The following is a 15,600-nucleotide window of genomic DNA, read 5'->3' as shown; positions in this document are numbered from 1 at the left end:
TCATTTTTACTGCCCACTAAGCTATGTCAATCCTGGGTGCTCATTGGAAGGACTGATGCTAAAACTGAAACTCCAATACTTTGGCCACCTCATGCGACGAGTTGACTCACTGGAAAAGACTCTGATGCTGGGAGGGACTGGGGGTGGGAGGAGATGGGGATGACAGAGAATGAGATGGCTGGATGGCATCACCAACTTGATGCACATGAGTTTGAGTGAACTCCGGGAGTTGGTGATGGACAGGGAGGCCTGGCGTGCTGTGATTCATGGGGTCGCAGAGAGTTGGACACGACTGAGCGATTGAACTGAACTGAACTGAACTGAAGCTATGTCCTCCAACCAAGCCTTTATCTATAGTAACTCCTTATTTGTCTCTCAGTTGACTGAGAATTCAGCTAGGAGGAAGGGGGCATATAAATTTTTGATGTACTGAAACTCAAGACCAACAGGGAATCCTTCCCAGGGTTGTACAAAACTATATCTGCTCAACCACATCAGCTAACTGATATAATATGAGGTTTTTAGATACAAGTAGGATTCTCTGACTAGCATTATTCAGAAATATTTCCAATTATCTACTATTTTGCCTCTGAAGATATATCTTTAAATGTACATTAGTAAGTAGAAAAAAGTTGTTAGCTTTCAACTGATATTTTAATAACAGACAGAGAGAATAGACTTACGGACATGGGGAGAGGGGAGGAGAGGGTGAGATGTATGGAAAGAGCAACACGGAAACTTACCTTACCATACATAAAATAGATAGCCAAGGGAATTTGCTGAATGGCTCAGGAAACTCTAACAGGAGTTCTGTTCCAACCTAGAGGGGTGGGATGGGGAGGGAGGTGGAAGGGAGACTCAAAAGGGAGAGGATATATGTACACCTATGGCTGATTCATGTTGAGGTTTGACAGAAAACAACAAAATTCTGTAAAGCAATTATCCTTCAATTAAAAAAGAAACTAATTTTAAAAAATAGAATTGACCAAGTCCTGGTTGAATCAGGCCTTAAATTTTATCCTGAAGGATGAGCAACATGTAGTTAGAGGGATACAACAAAGTTGGGGTGGGGGCGGGGAGGACGGCCAGAGATTTTAATAAACTTGATACAATGTATACAGAAGAGATGAAGGGAGGAGGATCACAACACAGGATCACAAACCTGAACTGATGTAGTAGGATTCAGAATATGCGAAGTCTTGAAAGTTAACCTGAGGCCTTTATTCCAGAGGGAAGTAAAAAATACTGTCAAGAGTTTAGGTAAACTCTTCCACGGTATTGCTGCCTCTGCATCATTTTGTTTGGTCAAATGGCCTAAAGGGACCTTAAACTGACACAAGCCCTTCATGCAAACACACACCCTAGAGAACAACCCACAAAGTCACAAAGTTCCTGATATGGCTCCCCCTACAGCCCTTGTAATCAATAGTCTCCCTTTCTCCCAGGGCTTTCTCCTTGTGTGTTCCTTAGATAAGCCCCCATGGAACTGCCTTAGCCCAGGGAACCCCAAAACACTCCACTACGGACCCTAATGAAAGCATGTTCCCCAGATCCTATTGCTTTGTCTGTCTGCAGGACTTCCCTGATGGCTAAGACGGTAAAGCCTCTGTCTGCAATGCGGGAGACCCGGATTCGATCCCTGGGTCAGTAAGATCCTCTGGAGAAGGAAATGGAAACCCACTCCAGTACTCTTGCCTGGAAAATCCCAGGATGGATGGAGGAGCCTGGTGGGCTACAGTCCATGGGGTCGCAAAGAGTTGGATGCGACTGAACGACTTCACTTTCACCTTGTCCATCTGCACTCTGCCTTGACCTCCCCATGCAGCCCCACAAGACATGCTGTGTGTTTCCTTCAGAACCTGTAAGCAATATACTCCTTTCTTCCAATTTCTCTACTGGTCTGTTTTACGATGACTCACTATCCAGCACTCTGCACTCTCCTTAACAAATATGAATTTCACAAAGTCATGACAGAATCACTAAAAAAAATTTAATGGAGAAACAACATAGTGAAAATAAAGAGAAATACTAATTTGATTTTTTAAAGGTGATTAGAAGTAGCAAGAGAATCAGGTACAATTAACTGGAAAGTTTGAAGTGGTGGTAGATTCAACAAACTGCCTTCATTTCTTACAATACTGACTTTATTTAAAACAAAAACTGGGACTTCCCTGGTGGAACAGTGGATAAGAATCCACCTGCGTATGCAGGGGACATGGGCTTGATACCTGGTCCAGGAAGATTCCACATGCCTCGGAGCAACTAAGTCCAAGAGCTGCAGCTCCTGAAGCCCGCACGTCTAGATCCAATGGTTTGCAACAACAGAAGCCACCACAGTGAGAAGCCTGCACATCTCAACTAGAAAAAGTCTGCGCAGCAGTGACAACTCGGTGTAACCAAAAATAAAAAGCAAAAACCTATGACTAGTTTCCACTTGGTCACCTACTACTCACCCCTCAATCCACATTACAATTTTTGCATCTGAAATAATTCTTGTCAAGTCAATAGGCATGTTTTCATTTCTTCTCTTACCTAAGCAATCATTAACAACCAAAATAACTGACCGCTCCTTCTATATTAGTTTGCTAAAACTGTCAGCAAGGTGATCAAATCAGTCAATCCTAGAGGAAATCAATCCCTGAATATTCATTGGAAGGACTGATGCTAAAGCTGAAGCTCCCATAGTTTGGTCACCTGATGTGAAGAGCTGACTCATTGAAAAGACCCTGATGTTGGGAGAGACTGAGGGAAGGAGAAGAAGGGGGAGGCAGAGGACGAGATGGCTGGATGGCATGGCTGACTCAATGGACATGAATTTGAGCAAACTCTGGGAGATAGTGAAGGACAAGGAATCCTGCTGTGCTGCAGTCCATGGGGTTGCAAACAGATGGACATGACTTAGCAACTGAACAACAACAAAGCTGTCATAAGAAAGTACTACAAACTGGGTGGGTTAAACAGAGCTGATAAAGTCATTAACTAAATTAATAAATGAGGAAGAGTATACAAATCTCCTGTATAGACGTTCACATAATTGATGTAGATATTCCATTCATCTTCTCCTGTAAGAACTCCAAAATTGCAATTTACTGCTGAACAACCATCAATGGGAGAATGTTGGATCCCACCAAAAAAAGATACCCCATGTCCAAGGGCAAAGGAGAAGCCCTAACAAGATGGTAGGAGGGGCAAAATCCTGTTTAGAATCAAACCCCACAACCCATTCTGGTCCATTTTATTTCACTGATTTCTAAAATGTCAAAGTTCACTCTTGCCATCTCCTGTTTGACCACTTCCAATTTACCTTGATTCATGGACCTAACATTCCAGGTTCCTATGCAGTATTGTTCTTTACAGCATTGAACTTTACTTCCATCACCAGTCACATCCACAACTGAATATTGTTTTCAATTTGGCTCCGTCTCCTCATTCTTTCCGGAGTTAGTTCTCCATTGTTCTCCAGTAGCATATTGGGCACCTACTGATAGGGGAGTTCACCTTTCAGTGTCAAATCTTTTTGCCTTTTCATACTGTTCATGGAGTTCTCAAGGCAAGAATACTGAAGTGGTTTGCCATTCTCTTCTCCAGTGGACCATATTTTATCAGAACTCTCCACCATGATCTATCCAGTGAATGAATACATTCAAGGGATTAAATATGATAGACAGAGTGCCTGAAGAACTATGGATGGAGGTTCATGATATTGTACAGGAGGCAGTGATGAAGACCATCCCCAAGAAAGAAAATGCAAAAAGGTTGTCTGAGGAGGCCTTACAAATAGACGAGTAAAGAAGAGAAGCTAAAGGCAAAGGAGAAAAGGAAAGACATACCCATTTGAATGCAGAGTTCCAAAGAAGAGCAAGGAGAGATAAGAAAACTCCTCCTCAGTGAACAATACAAAGAAATAGAGGAAAACAATGGAATGGGAAAGACTTGAGATCTCTTGAAGAAAATCAGAGATACCAAGGGAAATTTTCATGCAAAGATGGGCATAATAAAGGACAAAAACAGTATAGATCTAACAGAAGCAGAAGATATTAAGAAGAGGTGGCAAGAAAACACAGAACTATACAAAAAAGATCTTAATGAACCAGACAACCATTGTGGTGTGATCACTCACCTAGAGCCAGACATCCTGGAATGCGAAGTCAAGTGGGCCTTATGAAGCATCACTACAAACACAGCTAGTGGAGGTGATGGGATTCCAGTTGAGCTATTTCAGATCCTAAAAAATGTTGCTGTGAAAGTGCTTCACTCAATATGCCAGCAAATTTGGAAAACTCACCAGTGGCCACAGGACTGGAAAAGGTCAGTTTTCATTCCAATCCCAAAGTAGGGCAATGCCAAAGAATGCTCAAACTACTGCACAACTGCACTCATCTCACACGCTAGCAAAGTAATACTCAAAGTTCTCCAAGGCAGGCTTCAACAGTACATGAACCAAGAACTTCCAGATGTTCAAGCTGGATTTAGAAAAGTCAGAGGAGCCACAGATAAAATTGCCAACATCTGCTGAATCATCAGAAAAGCAAGAGAATTTGAGAAAAACATCTGTTTCTGCTTTATTGACTATGCCAAGCCTTTGGCTATGTGGATCACAATAAACTGTGGAGAATTCTTAAAGAGGTGGGAATACCAGATCACCTGACCTGCCTCTTGAGAAACCTATATGCAGGTCAGGAAGCAACAGTTAGAACTGGACATGGAACAACAGACTGGTTCCAAATAGGAAAAGGAGTACGTCAAGGCTGTATATTGTCACCCTGCTAATTTAACTTCTATGCAGAGTACATCATGAGGAACACTGTGCTGGAGGAAGAGCAAGCTGGAATCAAGATTGCTGGGAGAAATATCAATAACCTCAAATATGTAGATGACACCACCATTTGGCAGAAAGTGAAGAGGAACTAAAGAGCCTCTTGATGAAAGTAAAAGAGGAGAATGAAAAAGCTGGCTTAAAACTCAACATTCAAAAAACTAAGATCATGGCATCCAGGCCCATCACTTCATGGGAAATAGATGGGTAAACAATGGAAACCATGACAGACTTTATTTTCTTGGGCTCCAAAATCACTGCAGCCATGAAATTAAAAGATGCCTGCTCCTTGGAAGGAAAGTTATGACCAGCCTAGACAGCATATTAAAAAGCAGAGACATTATTTTGCCAACAAAGGTCCATCTAGTCAAAGCTATGGTTTTTCCAGTGGTCAGGTATGGATGTTAGGGTTGGACCATAAAAAAATGCTGAGTGCTGAAGAATTGATGCTTTTGAATTGTGGTGTTGGAGAAGACTCTTGAGAGTCCCTTGGACTGCAAGATCAAACCAGTCAATCCCAAATGAAATCAGTCCTGATTGTTCATTGGTAGGACTGATGCTGAAGCTGAAGCTCCAATACTTTGGCCACCTGATGCAAAGAATTGACTCACTGGAAAATACTCTTAACGTTGGGAAACACTGAAGGCAAGAGGAGACGGGGACGACAGGGGATGAGATGGCTGGATGGCATCACCGACTGGATGGACATGAGTTTGAGCATGCTCCAGGAATTACTGAAGGACAGGGAAGCCTGGCGTGCTGCAGTCCATGGGGTCACAAAGAGTCGGACACGACTGAGTGAATGAAGTGAACTGATTCTGCTCTCAGGGAGGTGGAGCATATCTTCCCTCTCCTTAAGTGTAGTCTGTGCACAATGAGCTCCTTACAGCATACAGCATGGAAAGGGAGAAAAAAGACAACTCTGAGGAGGAGGCCCTGACACATAGTACCTCAGTCAGGTATTCCATGCCAGCATCAGTGATAAATCACATTAATGGTATGTACCTTTGGTATGATGTGACCTCTGCTGAGTCACTGAAAAAAAAAAAGCTGAGTGCTGAAGAATTGATGCTTTTGAATTGTGGTTGGAGAAGACTCTTGAGAGTCGCTTGGACTGCAAGGAGATCAAACCAGTCAATCCTAAATGAAATCAGTCCTGATTGTTCATTGGTAGGACTGATTTTGAAGCTGAAACTCCAATACTTTGGCCACCTGATGCGGAGAGCTGACTCATTTGAAAAGACCCTGATGCTGGGAAAGATAGAGGGCAGGAAAAGGGGACGACAGAGGAGGAGATGGTTGGATGGCATCACCAACACAATGGACGTGGGTTTGGGTGGACCCTGGGAGGTGGTGATTGGACAGGGAGGCCTGGTGTGCTGCGGTTCATGGTGTCACAAAGAGTTGGACACATCTGAACGACTGAACTGAACTGAGGAGCTCAATAAATGCTAAAATCCAATCTGTTCGCAAGTTGCAATGAGATCTAGAAGTCAGTTCTTGCATGTCATGTAGAAAGTTGAATGTTTACTTTAAATCTCATGTTGCAGATTAATACTTTGCCATATGACACTTAAGCGGTGGATATCATTTGTCAGAAATTAAAATATTTTGAATGCAATATGCATGCCCTGGATGAGGAATAAAGCCTTTCTCAGCTGTTAGAACTTGTCATAAATTTTCACCTCGTATTCATTTGGTCTTTGCTTATTTGAGATATAATTATATCTTGCCTATTTGAAAAGTTCTTTCTGTATATCCCTTATCTTATGAAAAAAGAGAGCAGGTAATAGTGAACGACCATTTAATTCACTATAATGGTTAATAAGAAAAGTGATAGACAATGCATTTTGGTCATGAACTGTGCCTTAATAAAAAGTGAGTTTTCAGACTTCCTGGTGGTCCGTTAGTTAAGAATCCACTGCAACGCAGGGCACAGGCATTGGATCCTTGGCTGGGGAACCAAGATCCCACATGATGCAGAGCAGCTAAGCCCGAGGGCCGCAACTAGAGTCTCTGTGCCACAAACAGAGAGTCTGTGAGCCACAACGAAGAATCCCACATGATGGAACTAAGACCCAGCTTGATGCAGTAAAATAAATAATTTTTTTAAGATTATATTTTTAAGACACAGATGTATAGAACAGTTTTTGGGATTCTGTGGGAGAGGGTGAGGGTGGGGTGGTTTGGGAGAATGGCATTGAAACATGTATGTTGTCATATGTGAAACGAATCGCCAGTTCAGGGTCGATGCATGTTACAGGATGCTCAGGGCTGGTATGCGGGGATGACCCAGAGGGAGGATAAGGGGAGGAAGGAGGGGGGAGGGGGGTTGGGAGGAGGAACTCATGTACACCCGGGGCGGATTCATGTCAATGTATGGCAAAACCAACCAATATAATATTGTAAAATAATTAGCCTCCAATAAAAATTTTTAAAAAAGTGAGTTTTCTTTCTAATCGCAAAAAAAGGAAATTCACTAACAGCAACCAAAAGCATTGCAGGCCTACATACCATACTGAAATACAAAAGTATAAGCCAAAAGTAAAAGCGTCTTCATTTTCTATTTAGATACCAACAACTGAACAGAATTGATATGAACCTGAATCATATTTTTTTTATAAAAGAACTGTTAGTAGCAAAAAGACATCAACATGTGAATAGCAAAGCAGTGCAATTTCCAAAGTAATCTCCTGTTACATATTGATTGTGGAAAAAAACCTCATTTTTTCTAGATTAGTCCTCTCATAGTAAGAATTAAGAGCATCCTCTAGTGGCAGGTTAAGGATTTTGCAGAAACCAAAATGCCTTTTAGTTCTTTTCACTCTGAGCAGAAAGCACATTTCATCAAAGGAAACTGGGGAAGTTCAGGGGCAAATTTGCTAATTAACTTTATCAAATAATAATTTCATCCCCACTTTTACTGTTCTTAACAGTTATGTTAGGTAGAAAGTTAAATAACTCAGTTGGTAAAGAATCCACCTGCAAGTCAGGATACACTGGTTTGATTCCTAGGTCAGGAAGATCCCTTGGAGAAGGGATAGGCTACCCACTCCAGTATTCTTGGGCTTCCCTGTAGCTCAGCTGGTAAAGAATCCACCTGCAATGCGTGAGACCTGATTCGATCCCTGGGTTGGGCAGATCCCCTGGAGAAGGGAAAGGCTACCCACTCCGTATTCTGGCCTAGAGAATTCCATGGACTGTATAATCTATGGGGTCGCAAAGAGCTGGACACAACTGAGCGACTTTCACTTCACTAGAATGATCAACTAGGGGTGGCCTAGCAGAAAAGTATGCAAGCTGATCTCTAAATCCCATCCCAGACACAGGGAAATCTCACAGATATGCAACAAATAACCACAGAGACTTTTACAACTCCTGCACATATTCCCTAGGCACACAGTGGATACAAACTAACCACAGGGGCTTCCTCAAATAACCCTAGACACTAGGAGTCCATTAAGGGTTTATAGATATTCTACACACACCAAGGTCTGTCTAGTCAAGGCAATGGTTTTTCCCGTGGTCATGTATGGATGTGAGAGTTGGACTGTGAAGAAAGCTGATCGCCGAAGAATCGATGCTTTTGAACTGTGCTGTTGGAGAAGACTCTTGAGAGTCCCTTATACTGCAAGGAGATCCAACCAGTCCATTCTAGAGGAGATCAATCCTGGATGTTCATTGGAGGGACTGATGCTAAAGCTGAAGCTGCAATACTTTGGCCACCTCATGCGACGAGTTGACTCACTGGAAAAGACTCTGATGCTAGGAAAGGTTGGGGGCGGGAGGAGAAGGGGACGACGGAGAATGAGATGGCTGGATGGCATCACCAACTCTGTGGACATGAGTTTCAGTGAACTCCGGGAGTTGGTGATGGACAGGGAGGCCTGGCGTGCTGTGATTCATGGGGTCGCGGAGAGTCGGACATGACTGAGCAACTGAACTGAACTGAACTGAACTGAACACATATATACATCAGATTATAACAGACAGAAATATGGGAATATATCTGCAATAGAGCCTGTTAGATAACTTGCAACTGTCAATCAGCCTTGAGCATATGCCCATTTGCATTCCCTTTCTTGATCTGTGGTGGGTACAAGCCCTAGTTTGCACAGGGCACAACCACAAGGAGGAAAGGGGAAGTATAAAAAGGGGAAAGCCAAGCAGGGTTAATACAATGACTCCTCTGGAGTCAGTCTACTCCTGCGTTTTGGGAGTAAATGTTTAACAAAATATCTATCTGCTTGATCTGTAACTGAGCTATAACTTGTCAGCTGCTTTAAACCCTTTAGTCTGCTGTTCCAGATTTTTGTTGTGAAAGCAACTGAGAGAGAGATAAACTGACCTGACAATTGCCTTTTGTGTTCTTCTTCAATATATGTAGCTTTGATAACCACATTCAAGGAGTTTCCTGGGGGTCCAGCTTAGGACCCCTCTGTACTTCCACTGTTGCAGCTATGGTTTCAATCTCTAGTCTGAGAACTAAGATCCTAAAAGCAGTTTGGTGTAGCCAAAAATATATAAAACCCACAAGACCTTCTAGAACTAACACTCAAAAAAGATGTTCTTTTCATCACAGGGGACTGAAATGCAAAAGTAGAAAGTCAAGAGATACCTAGAGTAATAGGCAAATTTGGCCTTGAAGTACAAAATGAAGCAGGGCACAGGCTAACAGAGTTTTGCCAAGAGAACGCACTGGTCATAGCAAACATCCTCTTCCAACAACACAAGAGAAGCCTCTACACATGGACATCACCAGATGGCCAATACCAAAATCAGACTGATTATATTCTTTGAAGCCAAAGATGAAGAAGCTCTGCATAGTCAGCAAAAACAAGACCGGAAGTTGACTGTGGCTCAGATCATGAACTCCTTATTGCCGAATTCAGACTTAAGCTGAAGAAAGTAGGGAAAATCACCAGATCATTCATGTATGACCTAAATAAAATCCTTATGATTATACAGTGGAAGTGACAAACAGATTCAAGGGATTAGATCTGACAGAGTGCCTGAAGAACTATGGACAGAAGTTCCTGACATTGTACAGGAGGCAGTGATCAAGACCATCCCCAAGAAAAACATGCAAAAAGGCAAAATGGTTGTCTGAGGAGGCCTTACATATAGCTGAGAAAAGAAGTGAAAGGCAAAAGAGAAAAGGAAAGATATACCTATTTGAATGCAGAGTTCCAAAGAATGGCAAGGAGAGATAAGAAAGCCTTCCTCAGAGATCAAGGCAAAGAAATAGAGGAAACAACAGAATGGGAAACACTAGAGATCTCTTCAAGAAAATTGGAGATACCAAGGGAATATTTCATGCAAAGATGGGCACAATAAAGGACATAAATGGTATGGACCTAACAGAAGCAGAAGACATTAAGAAGAGGTGGCAAGAATACACAGAAGAACTATATTAAAAAGATTTTCATGACCCAGATAACCACAATGGTGTTATCACTCACCCAGAGCCAGACATCTTGGAATATGAAGTCAGGTGGGCCTCAGGAAGCATCACGACAAACAAAGCTAGTGGAGGTGATGGGATTCCAGTTGAGCTATTTCAAATCCTGAAAGATGATGCTGGAAAGTGCTGCACTCAGTATGCCAGCAAATTTGGAAAACTCAGTAGTGTCCACAGGACCGGAAAAGGTCAGTTTTCATTCCAATCCCAAAGAAGGGCAATGCCAAAGAATGTTCAAATTACCACACAATTGTACTCATCTCACACACTAGCAAAGTAATGTTCAAAATTCTCCAAGCCAGGTTTCAACAGTATGTGAACCATGAACTTCCAGATGCTCAAGCTGGATTTAGGAAAGGCAGAGGAACCAGAGATCAAATTGCCAACATCCGCTGGATCATCGAAAAAGCAAGAGAGTTCCAGAAAAACATCTAATTTATTGATTATGCCAAAGCATTTGACTATGTAGATCACAACAAACTGTGGAGAATTCTTAAAGATATGGGAATACCAAACCACCTTACCTACCTCCTGAGAAAGCTGTATGCAGGTCGCTAACCAACAGTTAGAACCGGACATGAACAATGGACTGGTTCCAAATTGGGAAAGAAATATGTCAAGGTTGTATATTATTACCCTGCTTACTTAATTTATATGCAGAATACATCATGCAAAATGCTGGGCTGGATGAAACACAAGCTGGAATCAAGACTGCTGGGAGAAATGTCAATAACCTTAGTTACACACCCTTGTGGCAGAAAGTGATGAGGAACTGAAGAGCCTCTTGATGAAAGTGAAAGAGGAGGGTGAAAAACTGACTCAAAACTCAACATCCAAAAAACTAAGATCATGGCATCCAGTCCCATCACTTCATGGGACATAGATGGGGACAGCGGAAACAGAGGCAGACTTCATTTTCTGGGGCTCTAAATCACTGCAGATGGTGACTGTAGCCATGAAGTTAAAAGATACTTGTTCCTTGGAAGAAAAGCTATGACCAACCCAGACAGCATACTGAAAAGTAGAGACATTACTTTGCTGACAAAGGTCCATCTAGTCAAGGCTATGGTTTTTCCAGTAGTCATGTATGGATGTGAGAGTTGGACTACAAGAAAGCTAAGTGACAAAGAATTGATGAATTTGAACTGTGGTGTTGGAGAAGACTCTTGAGGGTCCCTTGGACTGCAAGGAGATCTAACCAGTCCATCCTAAAGGAAATCAGTCCTGAATATTCACTGAAAGGACTGTTGCTGAGGCTGAAGCTCCAATCCTTTGGCCACCTGATGGGAAGAACGGACTCATTGGAAAAGACCCTGATGCTGGGAAAGACTGAAGGCAGGAAGAGAAGAGTAGGACAGAGGATGAGATGGTTGGATGGCAACACCATCTCAATGGACATGAGTCTGAGCAAGGTCTGAGAGTTGGTGATGACAGGGAAGCCTGGCATGCTGCAGATCATGGGGTCAAAAAGAGGTTGGACAAAACTGAGGGACCAAACTGAACCTCAATTCTTTGTAGATAGAGATAGGCTGTTAACTGAATGGGCCATTTACTGTCAGCATCATGGCTGGGTGTGTGTGCAGTATTCAAACTCAAGGAATGAAAGCACTGATAAAACCTCACTTAAGACAGACAGGTATGATGAAGTCCAACTTAAGACCAATTCTTACTTATCCTTTTCATCTCCCTAAGTCAAAGGTCATCAGGAGAACAGAAATGTCTTCTCCATCTGAGAAACAATGAACCTTTCCTGATCTCACTTCATTTTTTCAAAGCGGGCCCTTTTCTCAGTGCAAGAGAAAGGCTGGGAATATACCAAATAAATGTCTTCTGGTTGTACACTCTTGCTCTTCTCCTTCCTCTGAACTCTTCTATACTCATCCAAACCCTTGATTTCTCATTACTTATTAAATTAAACTAAGTAAATAAATGTTCTTCCTCGTCGGTTATTTCTACGATGACACCGATGTCACCTTTGGATAAAGCTCAACAGTGGTGCTTAAATGTGAGGTTTGCCTATAACGACGGCTCAGCTGCTTTGGTGCAAACAATGTTCAATACCACACACGGGGACAACTAGAAAGTTCCAGGAATGTCCAGGGCCAGACATCTGTCAGGTTTCCACAAAGGACTGCCGGGGAACCGTGAAAGTCGCTGAGAACTGTGACACGAACTGCAGATGGACGATGGACGTCTTCCTCCCTGCAGCCTGACAGTTGGTCTCCTGCCTTGACTTGTAATCAGGCCCCAACGCTAGGGAACGTGTGGGACGCGGAGCCCGCAAACCTCACCCGCCTACCTGACGTGTGCATACCTTTCCGGTTCTCTGGAGCCCGGACCATCGTCTGCTCCACGCCTGGAGTGCCGGCGAGCGAGGCCCGAGCCGCGCCCGGCGCCCCCGCACGCAGCCCGGGGCCCGCCTCCCCACCCCACCGCCCCCGGCCCCAGGCTGGCTCGCGGCTCGGGCCCAGGCCTCCCGCAGGCCGGGGCGCCGCCCCACCCGGGAGCGAGGAGCCAGGGGTGCGCGCGGAGAGGCCCGGGAGCGAGCGCGAAGCTGCAGGTCCTCAGAATAAATGGCGCGCTCGGCCAAGGAGCGGAGGGAGGCAGGCTCAAGAAAGGCAGAGGAGACGCCAGCCCTGAGCGGGACCCACCTCGCTGAGCTCCGGGCGCCGGAATCCCCGGCCCGGCCGCGGGCGCGCGCCGCCGTCCGGGGCGGGGCTTCTGCCCTCAAGGGCCCGGGGATTCCAGGGAACGGCCGCCGCCAGACCCGGGTTGCCCCTCACCTGGACTCAGACCTGTCTCCAGGGAAAAGCTGCCGATTGTTCCTTCCCTTGAGAAGGAATCGTGGAAACAAAATCTGTAAAACCCTGACAGGCCCCTGACTCCCAAGAGTTCCTCCTGAAATGATTTCCAGGGAGAATGAGTCATAAAACAATATTACCTTCTTTCATATAATTAATATAATCATTTAATTTTTAGAGTTTCTCTGTTTGTCTTTCACGGATGCTTTCAAATAAATCAATCTAGAATATATTTTATTATATTTTATTTATTAAAAATCCCTACCTCCTCGTGGGAGTGCTGCGATGATGAATTAATATTTGCTAAGTGCTTGGAAGGTGAAAACTACATAAAACTTGATGGAGTTACTCTATTATTATTGATACAGGAAAACTAACTTGATGTGATTGGTAACCCATACCATCTGCTTTATTAACTGAAATTACACTGTAAAAAGGCTTTGCCTATTGAGGGAAAGTGGTCAAGTACAGAAGTAATGATCCAAGTGATTCAAATTCCCCACAAAACGGAATCCTGCTTTGAAAGAAAAGTTGAGTCTCCTGACTGGTTTGGTTTTGTTTTAGTCTATTATTACTGGTGCATCTAAATTAACTAGGTGTATAAATGTAATCATCTGGACGACTTCTCAGTTTTAATTTCTCCTTCCTGTGATTTAAAATGGATTATTTGATGGCCAGGTCTTGCATTAACGATTGAGAGTTAAATAATGCTCTCTGTTCACTGCAGCCCCCTGTTTTACTTTATAGTCAAGTATTGTGATAGAAGTTTAAAGAAAATTCCAAAGGATGTCAAATATTTTTGTATGTGCCATCATTAGTTGCACAACATTTCTGATTAGAAATGAGAGGGATAAGGTTAAAAATGTCTGACGTTTCTAGTAACCAGAGCAAAAACAGGCATTATGTATAGACTTGGATTTCCAGTTAAACTTACTTCTACTATATTTTAACTACTAGGACAATTGCTTTAAATCACCCTCTTTACTTTGCTGAAGTAGCATGGTCATAACCCTGGAAATAACTTGGTACCAAATGTGTTTCAAAAGTAATATGAAGGGTTTTAGGAATAAATAATTTTTTCAGTGCAGTTTTTTAATGTATTGTATGTATTTTAGTGTACTGAAATATCCAGCAAGCAGCGCAAATATATCATTATGAAACTTCCCAATGTTTAAGCACAGAAAGCATTAAAATTTATATAATATATCAAAAGCAGACCAGATCACTATCGTCAAACTGATAGTCATAATCATTTATATCATTTATTAAATTAGTGCAGCCATGCCAGAAAGTGAAGTAATACTGTGAATTCACTAGAGGGAGCAATTTTTTTTTAGTAAATTAGTATTATTTATATATTTAGTAGTCCTAGATTGGATCTGGACATTTAACATAAATTGAGAATAAAGATATGCAGAATTCAAGAAGGAGATCTAAGTGAAGAAGCACTGTCATTTCAAAGGCTGTTGAGAGATTTTGTTGAACATCTGAGAAGAAAAGAGAACTTGAAAACACAAGATAAAGTGCAAGATAGTGATATTCAAACTGAACATCTGTCAGGGTTTCCATTTCGTTTTAATTTCACACATTCATACTTTTAGACAAAAAATAACTGCCTATTAAAATTGGCATACATATGATCTATTAAAAATTCAACATCAATCACAGTAACAATGGCTAGTTTCCAAGTGTCTGAAATAAATGAAAATAAACTTCAGATTCAATTTTTTAAAAATTACTTATTCTAGTTAGCAATATAAGTGACAGATGTTCAGACCTACTCACATTTCTGTTGCACATTTCTATTTTTTAGCTGTTATTGTGATTTGACATCAACGGTTCATTTACATTAGCATCCTATTTGGTATATTTCATGCTTGGGATTTTAACCAGAAAAACATTAAATGATTCCGTATTAATTTAAAAATTAATTTTAAATTTATGTGAGTTAATAAATAGTATTTATACAACTGTGCCTACCTGTATAAAGTTTTAAAATTACCTATTAAATGATGTTTAATGATACAGATTTGGCCCTCAAAAACAAAATGAGCTGAGTTGTTATTGTTGAATTGATGCCAAACTTAGTGATACTAAAGATGCTACATCTAAAAATGGTTGTTTTATTTCATTTGTAAAATAATTCATTCAATTCCTACTTAGTGAATGTATACCTGATTCTGTTAGGATCTGAGGATATACAAAGATATATAAGATCTAGTTTAACTCATAGTTTCGTTTTTGTTTTTAAAATAAAATTTCCTCATAATTTAATTCCATTTACGTTAAAAAAAAAAAAAAAAACTGTGCCTGCTAAGTCGCTCAGTCATGTCCGACTCTTTGCCCACGAGGCTCCTCTGTCCATGGGATTCTCCAGACAACAATACTGGAGTGGGTTGCTATACCCTCCTCCAGGGGATCTTCCCGACCCAGGGATCGAAACCTGTCTCTTATGTCTCCTGCTCCAGAAGTCAGGTTCTTTATTATTAGAGCCACCTGGGAACCAACCCTCTCCCACCCTC

The 15,600-nt window shown here is 42.1% G+C and overlaps 1 long non-coding RNA gene across 1 annotated transcript in view; it reads right to left on the bottom strand.

The window, feature by feature from the left end:
* LOC129561540 (uncharacterized) overlaps positions 1-12,964 on the bottom strand; it is a 124,527-nt gene extending 111,563 nt beyond the window's left edge. Inside the window, exon 1 of the long non-coding RNA XR_008687035.2 lies at positions 12,929-12,964. This is a non-coding gene — a long non-coding RNA (uncharacterized LOC129561540). The remainder of the gene's footprint in view (positions 1-12,928) is intronic.
* Positions 12,965-15,600: the final 2,636 nt, after the last annotated feature.

The sequence above is a fragment of the Moschus berezovskii genome, chromosome 5, assembly GCF_049115385.1.
Source record: "Moschus berezovskii isolate FMDL1 chromosome 5, NW_MosBer_1.0, whole genome shotgun sequence".
Classification (NCBI taxonomy): Eukaryota; Metazoa; Chordata; class Mammalia; order Artiodactyla; family Moschidae; genus Moschus; species Moschus berezovskii.
This window is presented reverse-complemented; position numbering and strand designations above follow the sequence as displayed.